The sequence below is a fragment of the Rhinolophus ferrumequinum genome, chromosome 3, assembly GCF_004115265.2.
Source record: "Rhinolophus ferrumequinum isolate MPI-CBG mRhiFer1 chromosome 3, mRhiFer1_v1.p, whole genome shotgun sequence".
Classification (NCBI taxonomy): Eukaryota; Metazoa; Chordata; class Mammalia; order Chiroptera; family Rhinolophidae; genus Rhinolophus; species Rhinolophus ferrumequinum.
The window spans coordinates 44,338,388-44,361,136 of NC_046286.1; the positions used below are offsets into that span (position 1 = coordinate 44,338,388).

General features: G+C 38.8%; 1 protein-coding gene across 1 annotated transcript in view; it reads left to right on the forward strand.

Annotated features, from left to right (window-relative positions):
- Nucleotides 1–22,749, forward strand: part of HTR1E (5-hydroxytryptamine receptor 1E) — a 75,785-nt gene that overhangs the window by 18,281 nt on the left and 34,755 nt on the right. The window lies entirely within an intron of this gene.

Consider the following 22,749-nt stretch of genomic DNA (forward strand, 5'->3'; position numbering starts at 1 on the left):
GAAAGTTCCCTTTTTATTCAGGCTGTCACCTCTCCTCATAAGGTCTCTGGCTGTGCTCCTCTCAATTAAACAACTAGCTTTATTCTATGACTTTTTCTCCTCTTTGGTGTGAGTGTACAAGACCAGCGAGGACTGTCCCACATGTCACCAGTGTCCCTGTCTATCGACACCAGTCGGGTAGCTGTTCACCCAGGTTCATCCACTGTGTCTGGGCGGAGAGCCACAAAATAGACACATGGTTGCTGGGAGCCCACCCTTTGGAAAAGGATGTTGTGGGATCCTTCCCAGAGGATGAGAGCCCCAGAGGCACTTTCTATCATCATGTGTAATGACAAAGCCTGCGTGAGGTGAGAAAGCTCCCTAAGTGAAGTGAGCACTCTATTACCAAGTCAGTAGCAGGCAAGTGCCACAAAAATTGAAAACAAGCTTTGTCATTTTCTTTTACTCTTTCTGAATCTGAAATGCCAATAAAATAGTTTCTGTTCATTCAGGTTTGTAAACAATATTTAATGGAAGTCAAACTTGGTCTGCAGCATATTTTTTTCTCCTTATCTTGGGAACACCCCCTAATAAAAGAAATATTCCAGAGCAGCATCACAGAATGTGTCTGGGCTATGAGCGTAGCATAAACCAGAGCAAATAGCCTATCTGCTTCCTGATAGCCAGCCTGATTTTCAGAAGCGTCCCTGAGCCCTTGTCTTAGGACTTCACCACACTTTGCTGTACTTCCTAGAGGTCCAGCAAAGACTCAGCCTCCCTGGCAGTCTTGTTGTGGCAAACAATATCTCTTGCTGGCACTACCATTTATTTCCTACAAAGAGATTAGAGGAAACATGGGCCTCACACAGATTATCTCCCCATCTGCATTTGCAAGTCATGTGACCTCAGGTGGGACCTCCTCTCTGTCAGTTTATCAACTGCAAAATCTAGATTAAAATATCTGCTCTGGCTGGTGCTCCATATGTTGGTTATCGAGATCCAAAAAGACCGTGCCTACAGGTGGTAGCTCTTTGAAAACAGTAGAATGTTCCACACGTGAAAAGAAGTGGAACTTCTCTCCCAGGTACTTGGTAGTGAGATGAGTTGCCACAGGTCATTTTATGGCCAGTGTCACAGTCCAGAAGTAAAATCCCACTGTGGAAATGTAGGTGACCACATGCTCTGCCACCCCAGCCTGCTGCTGCTTCTTGCAGTATCTTGGAGGATTTTCCTCTTAGCCTTCCTCTTTAGGTAGAAATACTTGACTATTCAAGTCCATCAGAAGAAGGTTGAAAGCATGAGAACTAAACAAAATTTGGTTTTCCCAGAAAGCCTCCAGAAAGCCTGCCAGTGGGTTCAGTGATGCCTTGTCACACGATTCTAGTTTAGAAGACCTTTGGCCAACCCACCTTCTGATATCGCTTCTGTAGTTTTCTCCTAAATTTAGTATCGCCTCCTCTGACTTCCTTTGAACTTTTCTTTAACAGATGATGCTTTCCTATCCTTGAAATTTCTTCCAAATGTCAAGCAGACCCAAAATTGTAAGATGCTAAAACACCCAACCTTCAAATTATGTTTTGGATGTAGTACCTTTTGCTATTATTTTTAATTCTTACACTTGAAGTTTTTCCAGTACTCCAAAGTTTTATTTTGATAAATGTCAAATCTACAGAAAAAATTGAAAGACTAGTACCATGAAAATGGGTATATTCTTCTAGATTCAACAATTCTTAACATTTTTGCACATTAATTTGCCCTCTAACTCTGTCTCTCGGTGTGTGTACATATACACAAATTAAACATAAACACATTATGCATATTCATATATGTCTATATGTGTATATAGGTATACATAAATGTATAGGTTGAACTATTTTAAGTCACAATATTCTGGGCTCATTTTCAACTTTCACTACAGCAATTTGGAATCATCCATTTCGCCAAGGTGTGCTGGTTTCTTTTAATGGGGAATGGGGCTTAGAAACCACAATTTGGGCTCTAGGTTTATTTGTTACTAAGGTCTTGTTGCTTGTAGGCTTTCTTAGTGAATAGAACTAGGAAAAACAGTTTTAAATTATGAATTTATATTAATGTTTCCAATTCATATCTAGCACCCAGGGTTCTTCCTCACCATCCCATTTTATACTTATGTCTCTCTTCTTTCACAGTGAGAACTCTTGTTTCCACCTACATTAATATGCTTTCTCACGTGTTCTACCCTGCCTCATGCACAAAATAGTTTCAGAATTATGGTACCAATAATCATTGCTAACAATAAAGCTTCTGAGAAAAGGTCAAGATTTCTTTGCAGTTATTTTCCTCTTTAGAATATATATCATTTAGTATTACAGAGTATGTGTCACTATATTATCAGTTTGATTAAGTAGGTTTGTTTCTATTTATACCCTATTTTACAATTTGCTTTTCAATTCATTATTCTTTGAGCACATAAAATATTCATGAAGTTCAAAAGTCAGAATATATACATATCTATATGTACATATGTGTATATATATATATATATATATATATATATATATATTAATTACACTTAGAGAAGTATGTCTATGCTTTTTACCTCATTCTCACCCACTCTTCACAGGTAACCATTTGCATTAGTCTCTGGTTTATCTTTCTTGTGTTTCTTTTTGCAAACTAACGATATACATTTACTTTTTGTTTTATACAAAAAGTAGATATATTCTTTTATTCCTTGCCTTATTTTGCTTATCAGTATATCTTGGGAATATCTGTTCAAAGAGATCTTCCTCTGGATTATTTTTCATGACTACATACGTAATACTCTGTTGTGTGGATGAACCATGGTTATTCAACCAGCAGCATGTGCAAGAGCTTTGCAGTTGTGTCTACTTCATTGTTATCTTATTTTGAAACTTGCCACAGCCATCCCAACCTTCAAAAACCACCACCCTGATCACTAAGCAGCCATCAACATCAAGGCAAAAACCCTTCACCAGCAAAAAGGCTCAGATGATGGTTAGCAATTTTTAGCAACAAAGTATTTTCAAATTTTAAAAATAAGTTGTTTCTAGTATTTTACTTTTAAAATAACATTGCAATGATTAATGTTGGGCTTTTAAATATTTTTAGAAGTAAATGCATAGAAGTAGGATTACTGAGACAAGAATAAAATATAATTGTATAGTGAATTCCTAGAAATGAGATTGCTAAAGCAAAATGTATATATATATGTGTAGATTTGTTAGATATTGTCTGATTGCCATATTAGCAGTGTGGAGAAGTGGTGTTTTCTTTCAACCTTGCCCAGTAAAGTATATTGTCAGTTTTTTTTTTTAATTTCTGCCAGTCTGCTAAGTAAGAAATAATATTTCAGTATAGCTTTTTTAATGTATTTCTCTTATTATGAGTGAATTTGAGCATGTTTTCATATATTTAAAATTCATCTATTCATCTTTTCTATGAACTGTCAATTCATGTGTTTGTCCATTTTTTATATTAAATTTGGGTCTTTCTCACTTAAAGAGCTCTTTTTATATTAGGTAGATTAGACTTTTATCTTCCATACATGCTACAAATATTTTCCTTCTGTGTATTTCTATGTGTCTGCATTTTGCCATGTAACTTTTTTTTAATATAGTCAAATTTATTAATTTTTTTATTGCATTTGTATTCTGAAGCAACATTATAAACTCTTTTCCTATGGACTATAAAAGAATTGACCTATATTTTCTTTTGTTTCATTTTTGCATTTGGAACTCTGATTAATTTGGAATTCTGGTATGGATTTAATTTTGTCTTTTTCAAATTGCAATCCAATTGTTCCAACACCATTTATTTATAAGTCCATTATTTTTCCAGTGATTTTAGATGCCATTTTTATCACAACAAAAATTTCCATTTGCACTGGAGTCTATTTTGGGATTTTCTATTCCGTTCCATTGGTCTATCTGTCTATTCAAGCTCTAACATAAATGTGATAACTTTCCAACTAGGTTTCATAGAACAGCCACTCCTTCTGCAATTGGTGCTTGTAAGGGGTGAAGGCAGGAGGTTTCATCAGGCCCAGTATCTCACAATTTAAAGACTTGGAAAAGTGTTTGTGGTGGACAGACCCTAGAGTGATTCCCAATGATTCCACCTTCTGGTATTCATGCCTTTGTGTACTCTCCTCCTTTTCAATGTGAATGAGCCCCGTGACTTGATTCTAACGAGTGAAATACAGTAAAGGTGAAGGGAGGCCATTCCTTTCCATTATATAAGACTGGGTCTTGCTAGCAGACATACTCTCACTCTCCTACTGACCTTGAAGAAGCAAACAGCTATGTTGTGAAGTACAGAGTGGACCAGAAGGCAGAGAACTGGCGATGACCTCTAGGACCTGAGGGCAATCTCTGGCCAACAGCCAGCACAAACAAACAAACAAAAAAATGGAAGCTCTAGAGTCTCAGTCTCTCTCTCTCTCTCTCTCTCACTCTCTCTTACTCTCTCTCACTCTCTTCTTTCTCTCTTTCTCTCTCTCTCTCTCTCTCTCTCTCTCTCTCTCTCTCTCTCTCTCTCTCTCTCTCTCTCTCTCTCTCCATTGTGGACTTCAAAGAAGCAGGCTGTCGTGAATCCCACAGCTACAAGGAAATTAATTTTGCCAAAAACCTGAGGAGGCTTGAAAGTGGATCTTTCTGCCTTTGAGTCTGTGATGAGAGCTCAGCCCTGACTGACACGTTGGTTGCAGCCTTGTAAGACCCTAAGCAAAGAACTCAGCTAAGTCATGCTCAGATTCCTGATCACAGAAGCTGTGAGATAATACACATGTATTAGGTTTTAGGATGCTAAGTCTGTGGTAGTTTATTACCTAGCAATGAACAACTAAGAGTGTTCAATCTTCGATCTAAAAATAACATTTTAAATAACAGGCTCTTAAGTGTGTATGACTGTGTGTAGGCTTGAGTGTGAGAATATGTGTGTGAGAGAGAAAAATTACACATTAAAAAATGAAATACATTTTTAAAAACATGGTTTTTTTTAGAGTGAGAAAGAGCTAGGATACTACTCACTTGCCCTATGGCCTTGTACACATTATGTACATTTTTGTTTGTTTCATTTGTGTGTGTGTGTGTGTGTCTGTGTGTGTGTGTGTGAAAAAGAATAACCCCACCAACCCCAGAGTTCTATGAGAATAAAATGATTAAAGTATACGAATATGCTTAGCACATTGTTTGGCCATTGTCAAAGACTGTAAAGCTAGGTTTTTGATTATTTGTTTGATTCTTTATTGTTCTTCACTGGGTTCAGTGGCTGAGTTCCGTTACATGTCGATCTAGTCATTCAGTACATAAAACAATGTGGGATTTGTACCATTGTTGAAACAGTCTTCAGATTCCCAACAAGCTTATGGCACTGAGACAGCTTAGTAAAACCTACCCAACAGAGTTTAAGAAGGCTTGGAGACAGATCTTTGGGGGCATTTTAAAACAACCTTAGGCACCAACCCAGGGGGGATTTTTGCTCAAGTGAATCTGGCATGGTGGGACTTTTCAAAAAGAATAAACTCTCAACATTGTTTAAAACTAATTATGAGGTGATTATTTGAGCAACATATTTCAAATAATCCTAATTTAAGAAGAATTTTCCACTTTAACCTTTTAAAAAGGCAAAAAAAGAAAATATCTTTTTTTCTCCTCTTAATATCTATGTAGAATAACCTCTGTTTACTAGCACATTTGGAAGCTTACTTTTAGGATAGATGCTGGCCAAGACCACGTATGTTTTGGTGAAACACTGCTAGAACTAAACTCCAGAATTCCAGATAACCTTTCCCTTACACTGTCCCTTCTCCCCCTCCCTGTTACCTCTGTAAGGACTCTCCATGAAGACCTCGGCCCCATCACCTCGGTCACGTGCATTGGAGAAGGAGCACAGTGGGACCTGTCTCCCAAGGCAGTTGATTTGAATGTTTACTACCTTCCATTTGATTTAGAATTCCTTAAAAAATAAATTATTTTTTCAGTGGGAAAGATTTATATGCATTTGCATGGACAGATTTCAAAGATATATTGTGAAATGGGGAAAAAGCATGCAGTGGAATGAGGACTTAGCAAGACCTCATATGCATGGAAGTGGGTGGGCAAAGGTGCATGAGTGGTAACACGCAGAAGAGGAATGAGGTGTGAAGGAGGAAGGGGACCTGTCACCTTTGATTATGGATACTTCAATACTATTTCAATGTTTTACATTTAAGCTATATTCACATATTGTTTAATTTTGTTAAGCTGGTTTTAATTGGAAAAGAACATGTAGTCCTTGATCAGTAGAGGTACTTGTCATTGACAAGCCTATACTTAAATATCAGCTCACTGAAATAACCTTCCTTGACCATTCTAGTGTACCCTCTCTTTTTCTAGTCTGTCCTTGCTTCCCTTTTTTCCTGAAAACACTTGTCACAATGCAAAACTAGCTGGTATAGATGTTTTTTGACCTCTCCCCTCACCAACTAGAATGCAGGTTTTGTGATGGCAAAGTCTCATCGTTCTTGTTCAGTTTCAATTTTCCAATGCCCTTGTACCATTGTTTTCAGCTGCACAACCCCAAAGGGGCAAGAGCCACAAGGAAATGGAGAAATTTGCCCAGGTTTTACATCTGTTTCCAATGGACCCCTCCTGCTTTGTTAGGGACACTGTTTCAAGGGCCCCAGAGAAAATTTGCCCAGTGAGCGATCCTGTCAGTCACAGGCTCGGGAAGAGAAGTGCCTACCAACCACACGTTTGTTGGCCAGGCTCCCAAACAGTATGAGGCTGTGTATTAGTCAGCGTTCTCCAGGGAAATAGAACCAATAGAGTGTGTGTGTGTGTGTGTGTGTGTGTGTGTGTGTGTGTGTGTGTGTGTGTAGAGAGAGAGAGAGAGAGAGAGAGAGAGAGAGAGAGAGAGAGAGAGAAAGAGAGAGATAGAGAGAGTCAGAGAGAGAGATTGGTTTTAAGGAATTGGCTTACACTGTTGTGAGGCTGACAAGTCCAAAGCCTGCAGGGTAAACCAGCAGGCTGGAGATCCAGGGAAGAGTTGGGGTTACAGCTCAAGCCCAAAGACAGTCTGCAGGCAGAGTGCCCTCTTCCTCAGGAGGCATTCGTCTTTTTTCTCCCAAGGCCTTCAACTAATTGAATGAGGCCCACCCTCATTTGGAGGGTGATCCGCTTTACTCACAGTCTACTGATTTAAATGTTAATCTCATCTGAAAAAAAATACCATCGCAGAAACATCTAGACTAACATTTACCAAATATCAGGCTACCATGGCCTAGCCAAGTTGACACACAAAGTTAACAATCACAGGCAGGACGGCAGACCGTCAGCACATTCAGATGGGTAGAGGGTCTTGTGATGAAAAGATTTAGAAACAAGGGCCTGTGTAAGGAAGAAGGGGCAAGAAACTTCCTGACAGATTATGAACCTCTTTTAACCCTCTTTTATGTAATGATTGCAAAGAGAATCAGAAAATTAGAGCCAAGTTCAGCAGTGTGAGTCCTAGCTTTCCAATCTCATCTCAGCCAAGAGCCGAGATAAAACTGTTGTCAGAGACCAGGTATCTCCAAGTCCCCCACTTTGTCTGTAGTGACACTCTTCCCCGGTGTCACTATAGTCTTGAGTACTAGTAAGAAAGCCAGTTCTACCCAATTTACAGGTAAGTAGATTGCAGAGCAGACTGTCTATGTAAACAAGCAAAGTTAGGTGGCACACTGAAAAAGTTGTCCAGATAAATCAGGATAAGATTTGGCAGTCAAGTTTGAAAAGCTTATATTTTGGGTTCACATTATTCCAGCTAATGACCTTCACCAGTTAGATTCTCTTCACCACTCAACTCAGGCAGATGTTCTGCTGTCACAGGTGTTCTGTTAGGTGCTCCATTGAGGTGCAGGTGGCCCGAAGAGTTGATCAGGGACAACCACTCCAGAAAAATGGGAGTTTATGAAAGAAAACCTGGACTGGGGATCAGAGAAACAGAATTCAATAGGGTTAACACCGCTCTGGGTAATTTGGGCAAAGTCACTTAGTCTTCAAGCCTCAATCAATTTCCTTTCTGATCCTCTCCCAGCCCAACAATTTCATGGGATATCTAATCTCAGATGCTCTGCTGGCCATAAGGGCCTTAGGCCCCTCTCCTCATGCCTAAAGCTAACCCCATGTGCCTTCAAATATCCGCCACTGCTGCTGTTGATTTTATTTCTACCACTTAAGTAACAAAAAACCATATTAAAAAACATTTATTTGTTCCACAATGGTGAGTCAGAATACAGGTTCTGAATTGCTTTACACATAAACTCTATGTTTATCTAATTATAAATAGACAATAATACTGTGCCAGTGATGAAAAAAATAAAGCTAGGAACTATCAAGAGAACCTGGTCATATTTCCAAATCCTATTATGCTCTTTAATAGTTTGGTTTCAAATAAGTTTCCAATATTTGGGGAGTCGGTTTTTCCTTTTTAATATTCTTGTTGCTCACCTGATTCAGAAAATCTCTTGTTGCTATGGAAGTCGACTGGGTTTTTGCATCTGTTTTAAAATACCCTCTTCATGCCTTTATAATTAAAAGTCATACCTAATTATAATGCTGAAAAATTGCATGTGAGATCATGTGTGAAATAAAAGAGTATACTTTATCTAAGTTTATTATTCTACCAGAATTTAACCCTTTCCCATTCTTTCACATCCAACTTGAATACAACTGAAGTATGACTAAAATCAATTATATAAGTTTAATTTGCCCAAGCTCAGGGTAAAATTTTATTACTCTTTTCCTGAGCATCTGGTTATTCTAATTAATTTTCTCCTTATCAGTGGATTTAATGATTCACTTCCATGCCCTTTTTTCGCCAAGTGCGTCAGAGCAGTATCGTTAGCCAGCGGTGTTTCCTTGGCTGTTAAGAAGCTCTGACCCTGGATAAAGAAACAAGTAGCGTGCTGAGCAGAAGAAGAGGAATGAGGTCATGGCTTTGAGCAGTGACTGTCACCTTTATTTTGCCCTTGGGATTTGTAATGTACACACACACACACACACACACACACAAATATATGCATCATTGAATGTATCCTTATGTTGGTAACGGGTGGTAAGTGCAGATGAGGGGCATAATCCACATTTTTTAACCTAGTCTAAATTCAGCTCATTTGCAGAGCTGCATCAGAGTAACCCCTTTTAAATCAGAGCCCTCTAATGACTCCAGATTCCCTTAACATTCGGCTATTTACGTGCATTTGCTGTCATAGCAAAGTCACAGGATGACATGCACGGCAGGGAAGATAAGTAAGAAATGCATGAACTTGTGGTACAAGTTCAGACCCCAAGCATACGTGCTCATGACTGGCATTGAGGGAAACGTTAAACCTGCTAAAGGAAAATGAAGACTCTGATGTGAGTGCCTGCAATTAAGAATGAAGACACATTAAACCTGAAAAGGTGTGTATAGCTCCTACCTAACCATGAAAGCTATGAAACTGTCCCTGGTCCACTGCAGCCCTCAGTAGGTTCCTTTACTCCTTCCTAAGGCACATGGCTCTGCCCCATACACTGAATGTCTTCCAATACTAAAAATGTGTGGGAAAGCAGATGCATGAGCCTGAGTACATCCTTGTGGAAGGGTACCATTGCCACCAAAAACTGTACTGAGGCTAATGTCACTCGTAGAGAAAGAATAAATCTACAACCCGTGCCCTGTGCTTCCACCTGGCCATTAATTCCCAAAGGTAATCTTCTAAGTAAGTACTGCCTTCTCAAAAGAAGTTTTTCTGTGTACCTTTTGCTTATTCGCACAGAATGATCAAAAAAGAAGGGATCATAAAGCAGGTGAAATTCTGTTTGCACATTAAGAATTTTCTGGTGACGAACGATGGAACAGTTTATAAAATGTGGTTGTGTCGTCTCCAAACCCAGAGCACGTAAAGGAAAACATCAAAAACCATTTGCCTGAAGTTGCTTGGATCTGAAATATAGGCATTGAATGCAAACTATCGTAACCAGCTGTGAAACTGGTCAGACATAGATACGAAGAGATTGATATAATCATTTATCCTATAAATACTCGCCAAGCACCTCCTACATGCCAAATGCTATGCCTGGCGCTGGGAACACAAGGAACAGGCTCTCTGGTCAAGGTCCTCACAGTCTTAGGGGTAAGATAAATGGACAAGCAAAAATTACTGTACAGTTCAGGATATAGTTCTAGAAAAGCCAGGACAAGCAGACAAGCAAAAATTACTGTAGAGTTCAGGACATAATTCTAGAAAAGCCCGGAAGAGAAGTGTGTACTGGGTGCTCTGGAACCCAGAGCAGAGGTATCTTATCTGGGTCGTGCATGCTAGGGAAGGCTTCCTGAACATCCAGTCGTCCAGTTCTAAAAACCTAAATGATCATGTGATTATGAAGAAAGCTGATGTAGTCACCTCTAGGAATTAAACAATGTGCATTGGAATAGTATCTTGGGGTGTGGGATAGGTTGCACTGTTAGCACACAAGACAAAAGTCAAGTATATGTATTTACAATTATTTGTAAAATTCCTTCATGTTGCTCATAAAATACTATGTACATGAATATGTGCAGTTTTATGCTATAATTATATTCAGTAAACATATGCATAAATATGTGGTATAAGCAATAAATATAAGAATCACAAAATGTGATGGAGCGCCATACACATTTAGTGATATAGCAGAATTGTTTGCAGTTTTCAAATTATTTCTTCCTACCTCTGCCTTTAGTTTTTTTTTTAAGCATGGTTAATTTGATTTGTCTAAGTTAAATGAGCATGTGGTATGATTACACTGTGTTACTTTGACTTCTCTTTACAACAGTAATAAGTTACAATTTGAAGAAAAGTCCTCAAAACAGCTTAACAAATTCTCATAAAATAGTATTCACAGTACTGAGAGTTAAATGAAACAGAAGTAAAATAACCTTTCACAAATAACTAATGTTTATTAATTTTAGTATCCTTAGTTTTTTTAATGCTCTGCAATTATGAAGAATTATTTCATTTGTAGGAATGATAGCTTTTACATAAAATTGCAACTGATAATTTAATAAAGGAAACAATATAGTACCATTAAAGAAATTAAAAGGAACATCATTAGAGACATATTCTCCGAATTTCTGTGCTTCATCAACCCCCAGATTGTTGCTTTTTTTCAGGCTGTTGCTTTAGAACCAAATCTGTTCAATTAATATCACCTCCTGCCTTGTTTCTGTTGCCTCTACAGACCAAGTTCCCCCTCACTGCACCCACTCCATGCCCCACATGCAGCCTCCAAACCAGTCCTGACTTGAGGGACTCAGCACCTTTGGCTTCCTACCCCCTTTCAATGGAGCTGTCTGAGGGCTCCTCCATCAATCCCAGCGCGTGCTCACCGCTGCTCTGACCCAAAGTGTGGCCAGAGCTAACCTCTGATGCAAGGCAATCGTGAGTGTCCTCACCCTCTACAGAAGTGTTTCCTACCTGATAATGTGGTTCCCAGTCCTGGCATAGAATCTATCCCAGTCCCGCCAACTTCTGAATCCCAGTTCAGGGATTCTCAATGATTCTCAACTGAAAACATTAGATGTCTTCAGTGCAATGGTTCTCAAAAGTGACAGCACATTTTATTCATTTGGGAAGTTTTTGTTGTTTTTGTTGTTGTTTAAAATACCAGTATCAGGCGCTAACCCCGTAGATTCTGATTTAATGGTTCTGGGGGGGGGTAACAGTCATCAGCATTTTGTAGAAGTTTCCCAGGTGGTTCTAATGTACTGCCTGAGCTGAGGTCCATTGTCCTAGTAGACTCCACAAATAATCCCAGTTTCACCTTCCCAGACGATGCCAACAGCCAAGCCAGTCCATGCAGGGGTTGCACGCAGACACACACACACACACACACACACACACACACACACACAAAACCAGGCTTGCTATAAGTAACTCCAGGAATGATAACAAATAAGTGGTCTTTCTCTATAACTAAGAAGTTCTAACGGATATAGTCTTTCTTGGAGGGTGGCATGGGATGAAAGGATAAGGTAGTTTCATAATTTTTCAGACTCAAAAAGATTTAAATAAAGGAAGTGCCTTGGCTATGTGGAATTTGAGAGAAGAAGAATATTACCAAGAAGAAAGAAGAGAAAAAACAGAGCCAAAAACAAAAGTCAGGTGAAGCCATTGAGTCCAAAGAAAAAAAGAGGTGAAATGAGGGGAGAGAAAATTAAGGAGGGAATAATTGAGATTTTATGGAAACTTAATCTTACCTAAATTACAAACAAAGGAAATCTTCATCCAATTATTAGTATAATCAAATGACTGAGGCCCTGTGGTGTAATGAAAAGTATACAACTCTTAAACTAAAACAGACAGGTTAAATCACATCTCTATCTCTTTCTAACTCCAAAACCTTGGGCAATTGTGGCAGATTTTCCAAGGTGCCCACAAGATCTCTTATCATAGATGCTCTTCTTACAATGTGACATTAAATCTTTTAATGAGAGGTGGGGTGGGCTATGTTCCCCATGAATCTGGGTAGGCCTATGACTACAATGGATGTGACACTCCCTGCCTTCTGAAACCGTCATGAGAAACAACACAGCTGTTTTGGGGAAGCTCTCTCTTGGGCTGCTCCCTCTTGGGTCCCAGTCACCATGATGTGAGAAAGCAAGAGACCACATGTGTAGAGGCCCCTTGTAGATATTGTGCCCAACAGCTCCAGCTGAGGTCCCAGCTCACCACCACCATCAACCTCCAAAGTGGCCCTATCCTTCTAGGCATTCCCAGTTTCAAGTCTTCCCAGCTGAGGCTCTAGGCATAGAGAAGCAGAGACAAAGTATACCCACCATGCTGTTTCTGAATTCCTGACCCACAGAATACTGGAGTATAATAAAACAGTTGTTGTTTTATAACATTTTTGGGGGAGCGGTAGGGGGGTTGTTACATAGCAATCGATAATTGGAATAGCAAGTTACATACTTTTCTAAGGTTTGGCTCAATGGTTTTCTAAGGTTTTGGTTTAGTACAATCTCCTTTGTAAGGTTGTGTTGGAAATTAGAAATAATGTGTGTAATCTACCTGGCACAAAATAAGTGCTCAATAAATGACATGAATTCATGATAATGATTGTCATTCATTTCCATTAACTATTGTCTCTGAGATCTGGCCTCTGCCGTCACTCTATTCAAATTTAAGGATGCATAAGAATGTGAACAGAAAGCTCTGTATGATGGATGCTTTTTCAAAGCTAACTGTGCCTAAGGACCAACCCTTTTGGTTTGAGGTGATACCAGTCATTTGCTCAACAATGCAATGATAGGTTACTTTTTAGATTTATGTTTCTCTGAGTAATTTAATATTTATTAAACAGTGTGCTGAGCACAACGACACAATATATAATCCCTGAAAAAAGGAGTTAATAATCATAATAATAATTAAGAAAGAACACAAAATCATCAAATAGACCAAAGAGAGCTTCTAAAATGTCCCTTCATTTCATACTTGAGGAAATTGAAATCTGGGAAAGCTAATCAAGTTGCCCAGGACCACACATTATTATCAGCAGAGCTGGGATTAAAACTCAGGACTTCTCACTTCCAATAATGTATTCATTTATGCCTTCAGGAAACATCTGTTGAGTACTTCCTATGTTCTAGCCACTGGGGATTGGAAGGTAACTAGGGAACACTCTCGCTGATAAGGAACTCACAGTCTGATGAGAGATACAGTCACAAAAGCAGATAAGTATAGAGCTCAAGGGAAGTGCTTCAGCATAATCAGATGGTATGGGAGCAGAGAAGCGAGCTGCCCACTCTTCTCTATTGAGGAAAGATTCAGAACGGTAATGACATTCTGGCTGAGCATTGAATACTGAGTAGGAGTTTACCCAGCAGAAAAAGGGCATTCCAGGTAAGATAACCAATACAATAGCCTCTCCCCACATCCATGGTTTTGCTTTCTGGGTTGCAGTTATCCATGGTTAACCATGATCTGGAAATATTAAACAGAAAATTCGAGAAATAAACAATTCATAAGTTTTAAATTGAGCGCCATTCTTCATAGCGTGATAAAAATCTCATACCATCCTGCTCCGTCCCTCCCAGGATGTGCATCATCCCTTTGTCCAGCATCTCCACTGTATATGCTTCCAGCCTGTTAGTCACCTAGTGGCTGGCTCTGCTAGCAGATCTACTGTTGAGGTATCACACTGCTTGTGTTCCAGTAACCCTCATGTTACTTAATAATAGCCCTAACGCACAAGAGTGTGGTGCTGGCAATTTGGATATGCCAAAGAGAAGCCATAAAGTGCTTCCTTTGAGTACAGTACAATAAGATATTTTGCAAGAGAAAGAGAGACCTCATTCACAAATTTGTATTACAATATAGTGTTATGATTGTTAAATTGTATTATTAGTTATTATTGTTAATCCCTTGCTGTGTCTAATTTATAAATTAAACTTTATCATAGGTATGGATGTATAGGAAAAATTGTGTGTGTATATATATATATATATATATATATATATATATATCAGTACTATACAAAATTTCAAGCATTCACTGGGGGTCTTAGAACATATACCCCACAGACATGAGGACACCAGGGCATGTGTGAAGGCTTGGGGATATGAGTGCACATTTTCATTATACCTGGATTTCTGAAACTCGGCTCTGTGGACATATTCTCAAAGGACCTAGAGAATTTTTATCCTTTTAAAGGGTTAATATTGCATTCAAGTTTAATAAGCCAACATAATTCTTAATAACCCAAGGCACATAAAACATACATTTTTTTAGAGCGACACAGAGCATCTGCCTTGGAGGGGCCCTCAGACATTATATACGAGTAACCCCACGTGCACACGTGCCATGGCTGAGGAGTGATAGGGCATAATGAGCAGGGAGGCTGCGGATTCAGAGCCACAGTTAAAGAGCAAGAGCAATTAAAGGTTAAAATTAGGTTATTTTCCCCTTTGATGCCCTTCCCCCATGGCATATCACAGACTATAAAAGCAAAGGGAAAGGGGAAGAAAACAGCAAATGGGAAGACAATATCCTCCAGCCAGCCTATCACAATTATAATAAGGTATTTGAAAGAAGAAAAGACATTTCCAAAGGGCACCATTATTAATGGCACCAAGAAGGAATTGGAAAGAAGCAGTTTAAATCATTGGTTTTTTGCCAGTTCTCCTTTTTATATAAATACCAATTCTCACTGTGAGTTACTGCACCTTAATTCAGTTAGGAATACATTTTTAAAATGGCTTGCTAAAAGGTGTGATTCAATAGCAGGGAAAGTATTATCAAGTGGTACAATGGTCCATAAATAGCTATTATTATTATCACTACTATTATTATTATTTAACATGCGTTAAACACCCACAGTGAGCTAAGCACCATACTAAACTTTAGAAAGATGTGGTTCTTTCTTTCACAAGGAAAGATTAAATACACCGAAGAGTGGAAAGCTTAGATCTACATAGGATCAGGGAAATATATCTTTCTACTCCAACCTGTCCTCGCTTTGCTTGCCAAATTAATATAATTCAAGATATTGGACTAGTACTAATAACAGTTATTCCTTACTTGTGTTCAGTGTTTTATACTTTACAAAGGGATTGTTATGCATATCTCATTAGATAAGTTAGCATATAGTTTCTGGAACATGTGAATGTTAAAAAGAGGTAGTTTTATTTCAAGAGAAGACCTAAAAAGTTGGTGGAGTCAGCTGGCCTGTGAGAGCATCAAAGGGCAGATGTACTTTGAAGGAGGAGAGAGATATTTCAGAGAGGAAATACATTCACAAAATAATTGCCGCTCTCCCCTTTGTCTTTCCCTCCCCGGAGGCAGTGACTGTAACCAACTTCTTGTGTCCCCTTCCTGACAGCAAATTCACACACTAGCATACAGTTTACACACATGGCATCATACTATATGCATTGTTCTGCACCCCACTTCTTTCTCTTAGAACATATTTTGGAGAATATTTCATGATGCACTATTATTTTTAAAGGTTGAGTCCTATTTCAGGTATAAATGTACCATAATTTTTTTAACTAGCCTGCTCTTAAAGTATATTTTGGGATTTTTGGGTTTGTTTCTTTGCTTTTACAACCTTCTGCTATTACAATGATTCAATAAATAGCCTTGCAGAAGCAACTCTTTCTTATATATGCGTAAGATAATTTCCCTTAAGTGGAGTTACTGGGCCAAGGTCTGTGTGAATTGGTCACTTTGACAGCTGTTGTCAAACTGCCCTCCAGAAAATCCATATTGATTGGCATTGCAGCAGCAATGTAACGGAGGGCCCATTTCCCCACTGGCACTAAAACCAGTTGTCAAAATGTTTAGTCTTTGATAATCTGATACGTGAAAAACAGGATCTTGTGATAGTTTCATTTACCATCCTTCTAATTATGAAAATGCTCGAGTATTTCTTCATAGTTTAAAAAAAACATCACTACTTCCTTTTCTGTGAACTCTGTTTAATAGCCTCTATCAGTTTTTCTTTTGGGTTAGTCATTATTTTTCTGATTGACTTAAGGGAACGCTTAATATTAATGAAATTAGTCCTTAGTAGATAATCTGAATTGCACATATTTTTCTTAGTATGCTGTTTATCTTTTGGCTTTGTTAATGATGGTTTCTGCATTACAGAGTTGTCTAGTTTTAATAAATTAGTGAATTAATCAATCTTAGGTTTTGTTTCATATTTATAAAGGTCTTTATTAATGCAAGATTATTTCTAAAAGAAACTCACTCATTTTCATCTAGTACTATGATTTTTGTTTATAAATTATAGATCCATTTGGCATTTATTTGGTTGAAGTAAGTATCTAACTTTGGTGTGTTTTTTTTTCTTGGTAGCTACTAAGTGGTCCCAACTCCATTCATGAATAATTCACCTTTCCTCCACAATATGAAATGCCACTTCTGTCGTATATTAAGTTCCCTTATAGAGAGTAATGCATTATTAAAGCCATTATTCCGCTGAGGGATCTAGAAATTCTCCTGGGTTCATTCACCAGAGCTGATGCTAGACATCACCTACTACATCCAAGTAGATCTGTGGGGCAAGGAACACAGAAAAAGTAATATGAAGGCAACAAGCAGAGAGCTTAGCTGTCATTAAGACAGCAAATAGGAACAGAGAAAAGTTAAGATAAAAATATGAGGGGAAAAAGTAGGGAAGATTCAAAACAAATGCTTTAATAATGCAGAAGGTCATAGGAGGAGACCTGTTCCAACCAACCTCATGATAAAGGCCAAACTCCATCAAGCGAACTCCAGGACCTATCTGATCTGGCTTCTGCTTACTTTCTAGCCCAGGGTAGGTTACCCCCTACTTGTCTTTCAGGTTTCACCCTAAGCATTGTTCTCCCAGATCTACTTCCCTGACCTGGCCAAGACTGAGTCAGCAACTCCCCTTCTGTGTCTCTGCAGGATTCTGTACATTATAGAGTCTAATAGTCTAGGCTCTTAAGTCTCCTACCTCTGTTGTGGACATTTTCCTCCACTCCCCGGCTTCTATTTCTCTTTCTTCTGGTAACTAAATTTCTTTCTGGGGGGTCTTCGCCTTCTCTTACAATAAACGTTTGTGATTCTGGTGCCATCAACTCCACCCAGAAGTCCCATACAAGATCTAGAGCAAAGCCACTTAGCACCAATCATTCTTCAAGCCCCAATGATTAGTTCAGGGATGGGCGTGTGCCCTACGACAGCCAATAAGATGCAGTGAAACTTGGGCCGGAGAACCTGGATGAAAATTCACACCAGAAGTCATTTTACAACACAAGGCTGCAGAATGGATCAAATATGAAGAAGTGGGACCAAGAAATGGAGAGCAAGAGAATGTCATTTGAAGCCTTAGGTCAAATCTGAAACTAGTCTTGTCCCTGGACTGTTTAATATTGTGAGCTAATAAATTTCCTATTTTTTCTTAAATTATTTTAAGTTGGATTTTCTGTCACTCCCAACAACTTCTTAACTGCTCCTAAAGTTTAAGCTTCTTAAGGGCAGAAACTGTGTCTTAGTGCTATTGTATTTCTAGTACCGTGATTGGAACACAGAGGCATTCAATAAATGTACAAGGAAAAAAAAGGAATAAACTATCTTTTAGATCTTAAAATAACAATTGCTTCCATATATTGATACTCTACCTTCAAAAGATCACTGAGCTAGCTGATGGCAGAGTCTAGATTCAAATTCAGGACTCATTTGGGTCAAAATCCTTGGTTTTCTCATCTATGAAATGGTGATAATAATATCTACTTTGAGGTTTGATGATATTAAAGTGATGATAATAGGCCAATGTGTGCGGCCCTCATGCCAGCCACTGGCCTGCAAGACCCACCATTAACTGCAGGCCAAGTCTAGGATCGCTTGCGTGGGGCCTGCTCACGATGGATCCTGCGGAGTTCTCTGTGCTGACCAAGAGCTACCAACTTTACCACCAGACTATGCACCCTCAGGCTGGAGTTTGTGCAGGAAAGGTGCTGGAGGCCTGGGCCAAGTCATGGCAGAGCGCAAGACCCTGGAGGATGGGGCTCAGAGCTCATGGCCGAGAACCAGCATCTGCACTCGCTATGGCAAGAGGAGAGGTAGGCCAGAGAGAAGGCACACCAGGCTAACGGCTCAGGCCTGGGCGCACAGCTCCAAGGGCCAGAGGTGCTACAGCTCCAGTATGGGGCGGAAAATCTTCCTTACCTGAGAGTCCTGGAGCCACAGACAGAAGAAGTGTTGAACTCACTGAAGAGCTACAAATGGACCATGCCAGAGAAGGGCTGGTGGTCAGACCACAGCACAGGGGCTCCTAGGGACTCAGAGTGTACAGTACTGGCCCAGGGCCCAGGGACTACATGTGCATGGAGTTAGGAGAGTTGGGCCTGATCTGGAATAAAGCATTTGGTGCTTCATATGAGGGAGGCTCAGTATATTCCAGCACGGCTCCCGCATTCTGGCTCCTGCGCCCACCACTTGGTCAAAAACTCCCCAACACAGTGCCCTGTTCCGCCCACATGTACAACTCTGGGCACAGCACCAGGCCTTACAGTGGTTTCTGTCTTACAGAGAAGCAGACTGAGCCATAGTCCCCTGGGGCAGCCAGGTCATCTCCTGAGTATCATGGAGGGTAGTGGGTGGCAAATTACAGTCCATAAACCAAATCTAGCCTGATGCCTGTGTTTGTAAAGACAGGTTTATTAGATACACAAATAATAATGATAGTAATAATAATAATACATAACAAATACTTATTCTTAAAACTGATAATTTCACCCTTTTTCTCCTGCTTCTCAGAATCTTTATGGATTATAAAAACCACATAGAACTCCCAAAACTCTGAAAGGAAGGCATCGTGGCTCTGAGAGATTACTCTGATTTCTGCAAATAAAATTACGTTTTTATTCAGCTTCCAATTGTCTCTGCTAATGAGAGAATGCAAAGTAGTGGATAATCCAAAGTTATATATATGTGCTTGGGGACCTTATTCTATGATGTGTTCAGCAGTAAATTTTCCTTCCTAATTGCATTTTGCCTACAGTGGCACCAGAATGAGTTTGGACTGTCTGAGCACATATTGACTGGGTGATAAAGAAGATAATCATTATGCTGGACAGGAACAGAAACGATTTTAAAATGTTTAAAAATTTGACTTCGTATAATCCTCAAAACAGTCTATGAGGCAGAGTGATTACTATTGGCAGAGTATAAGAAATTTTTTTATTCCACTGCATCATTATGATTTTAGTGTAGCAATGTAATCTTTTATTTTTTAGTAACTTAAAACAATCTTACCTACTTTAGTTAGTGGAAATTTCACTAATTGTAAAATGTTATACCACTTAAATGATCTCATTCAATTACCATCTTCTGAAAATAGCGCAAGTGATGGCCAAAGCATTATTTATTCTGCTCATAAATTAATGCTGTTTAAATTGCTAGTGAAATGTATTAAAAATTCTTTATGCATTTTTTTCACCCTTCATATCCCCTGCTCTGCAGGGTTTAAAGGCCAAGCAGAATATTTGAAACTATACTTTGGGCAATCTTAGGAAAAAAAGTTGCCTAAACTAGGCTCCGCTACCCTTTCCATGGGGGCCGATGGTTGTCTACATTAATATTGTATTTCTGGAGGGCAATTTTCCAATTTGAATAAAAATCCATGAAATATTTAGCATTTGATTCAATTACACTTTGAGGAGTTATCTTAAGAAAATAAATAAATACACAAAAAAAGATATGTCATTGCAGCATTATTTATAAGGAAAAAATGTAACTTTCTAACAGTAATGGCATGTCTGTAATTTTAAAAATCGTGTTTTCAAAAATTATTTCATAGCAAGATAATACACTTATAATTATTATTAAGTTTAAGACACACACAAGGGCAGAGGATTATCCCAGATATCTACCAGTATATGTGTAAGTATAGAGTATGGGTGGAGTCAGAAATGGAAGAAATTTTGACAGTGATTATTAAGGTTGTAGGATTATGGATAATATTTACTTCTCATTTTCAACTAATTATACCATCTCAATTTTCTGTAATAAGCATGTATAACTTGTATAAGAATGAGTTTTATTTCAATAACTAGATTCTGGTTTCCAAAGCAGGTAGATTAAGTAAACAGCCCTATTTAGAGGCTCTCTCTCTAAAAAAAAAAAAAAAAAAGAGGCTTTCAGACTGGAGATTGTTCTAATTAGCCAGTTCCTTATCATAGCTGTACTTTACAGCATGGCCTATGATACAGAAATTCTTTAGCAAGGTTGGATATCCCTTTGCTGTTCAGTTGGATAGTTTACTTTCCTAGAGAAAAATACCATCTTCCTTTATCCAGTCTCTTCCATTCTAACATCCACCTTCTCATCTTAAACCCTTGGCTTAAAACTCACAATGATTTCTATGCTTCTTCTCCAGAAGCAGGAAGACCTGTTAAGAGGCTGTTGTAATACTCTGGGGGAGAAATGACAAGACTGAACCAAGGCAGTGGCTGTGTGTTTGTGTGTGTGTTTGTGTGTGTGTGTGTGTAGCTGAGCAGGAGATGCAACAAGTCCACACAACACACATGTGTCCTCTGCCTAGAATGATCTTCCCCTCATCTTTACTCAACTGGATCCTCATATCTTTCAAGCTTCCATTCAAAGACCTCTTTCTTCATAAAATCCCTTTTTGTACCCACAACGGGAAATAGTTTCACTTCCTTTGATTCCATGTTTTACCTTTTTTTGTATCTATACTTTTTATTTTGAAACAATTTAACAAAAAAGTTGCAGGTATAGTACAGTACAAGAACTTTTTTCTTGAACTATTGAGAGTAGGTAATGCCCTACCACTACTAAATACTTTAGTGTATATTTCCTAAAAAAAAAAAAAAGAAAAAAAAGAGGGAGAGAGAGAGACATTCTCTACATAACCACAGTATAACCATCAAAATGGGAAAATTTGTATTGAAACAATAATGCCATCTATTCCTCACTCCAGTAATATTCCTTATAGCAAAAGGATCCTCTTCAGAATCAAGTGTGGCATTTAATTATCATGTCTTTTTAATCTCATTCAATCTGCAACAATGTCTCAGTCTTAACTTTCATAACCTTGACACTTTAGAAAATTACAGGCCAGTCGAATATACATGGATTTGGGTTTGTCTGGTGTTTCCTCATGACTAAATACAGGTTATACGTCTTTAGTAAAAGCATCACAGAACCTATGCTGTTTCTTGTGAGTGGTATATGATTGCAATTTGTTCTATTTTTGGTTATAGTCACTTTGATCACTGGATAAAGATGATTTCTGCCAATTTTCTCAACTCTGAAGTCACTTTTCCCCTTTGTGATGAATAATATTGTGTGGGAATGTACTTTGAAACTTTTAACTTATTGATTCACTTTTTATCAACATGGATTCACCATTCATTTGTTCTATGAGCTATAATCCCTTACTATCATTATTTATTCTGAAGCCCAAATTGACACAGACCTGGCCAGTGGCAGGCTCCTTAAAGTGACTCCTGTGTCCTCTGACACGTCCTCATCATTCTTTGAGCATTTCCTTGTTTTGTGATATAAAATGTTATAAGCTTATTTGTATTCCTTTTGCCCCAGACTTGGAATCATCCATTTCTACGAGGACTCCTATTTCCCTTAAGAATGGGATTTAGAAGCCAAAGTCTGAGCCCTAGGAGTTCTTATTGCTTTTGGAGAGTCACTGCTCCCAGGACCACTCAGTGGACAGAGATCAGTCATCTTGGAAATACGTGTATGTGCACATACATATAAATCCACACACATCTGCTTCTATAGTTATTAAGACATCTACCTATATACTGAAACCGTAAGTGTTAATGCTTAAGTCCTCCAATTCCACTGACCTTACTCCAGCTATCTCCCTTTCCGTATTTATAATTCCTTTTTTCAGCAGTGAGAAACCTGGCTCCCACTAACCTTAATATAATTACTTATTTAAACACTGCCCCTATATGTAACTAATCTCTTTCATTTGAAACCACCAGCTTCCCCAGATGTCCTTTTTACTCTACTTAGACCCTGTCCTCCCTCCCCTGAAATTCCATGCCAAGTCACCCTTCTTACTCCCTCCCCATATGTATACACTCCTCAACCTGTTCATTCTCTGACTCCCTCAAGCAAGGCCACTGGCCCCCATGTGCATTCCCTCTTTACCCTGCTTAGACTCTGACACGCCACTCCAGGCCATCCTGAACATGTACCCTCCTCACTCCCCCGGCTGCCTTATGCATGGACATCCTCTTCACTCGGTTTATAAATAATAAAATTGT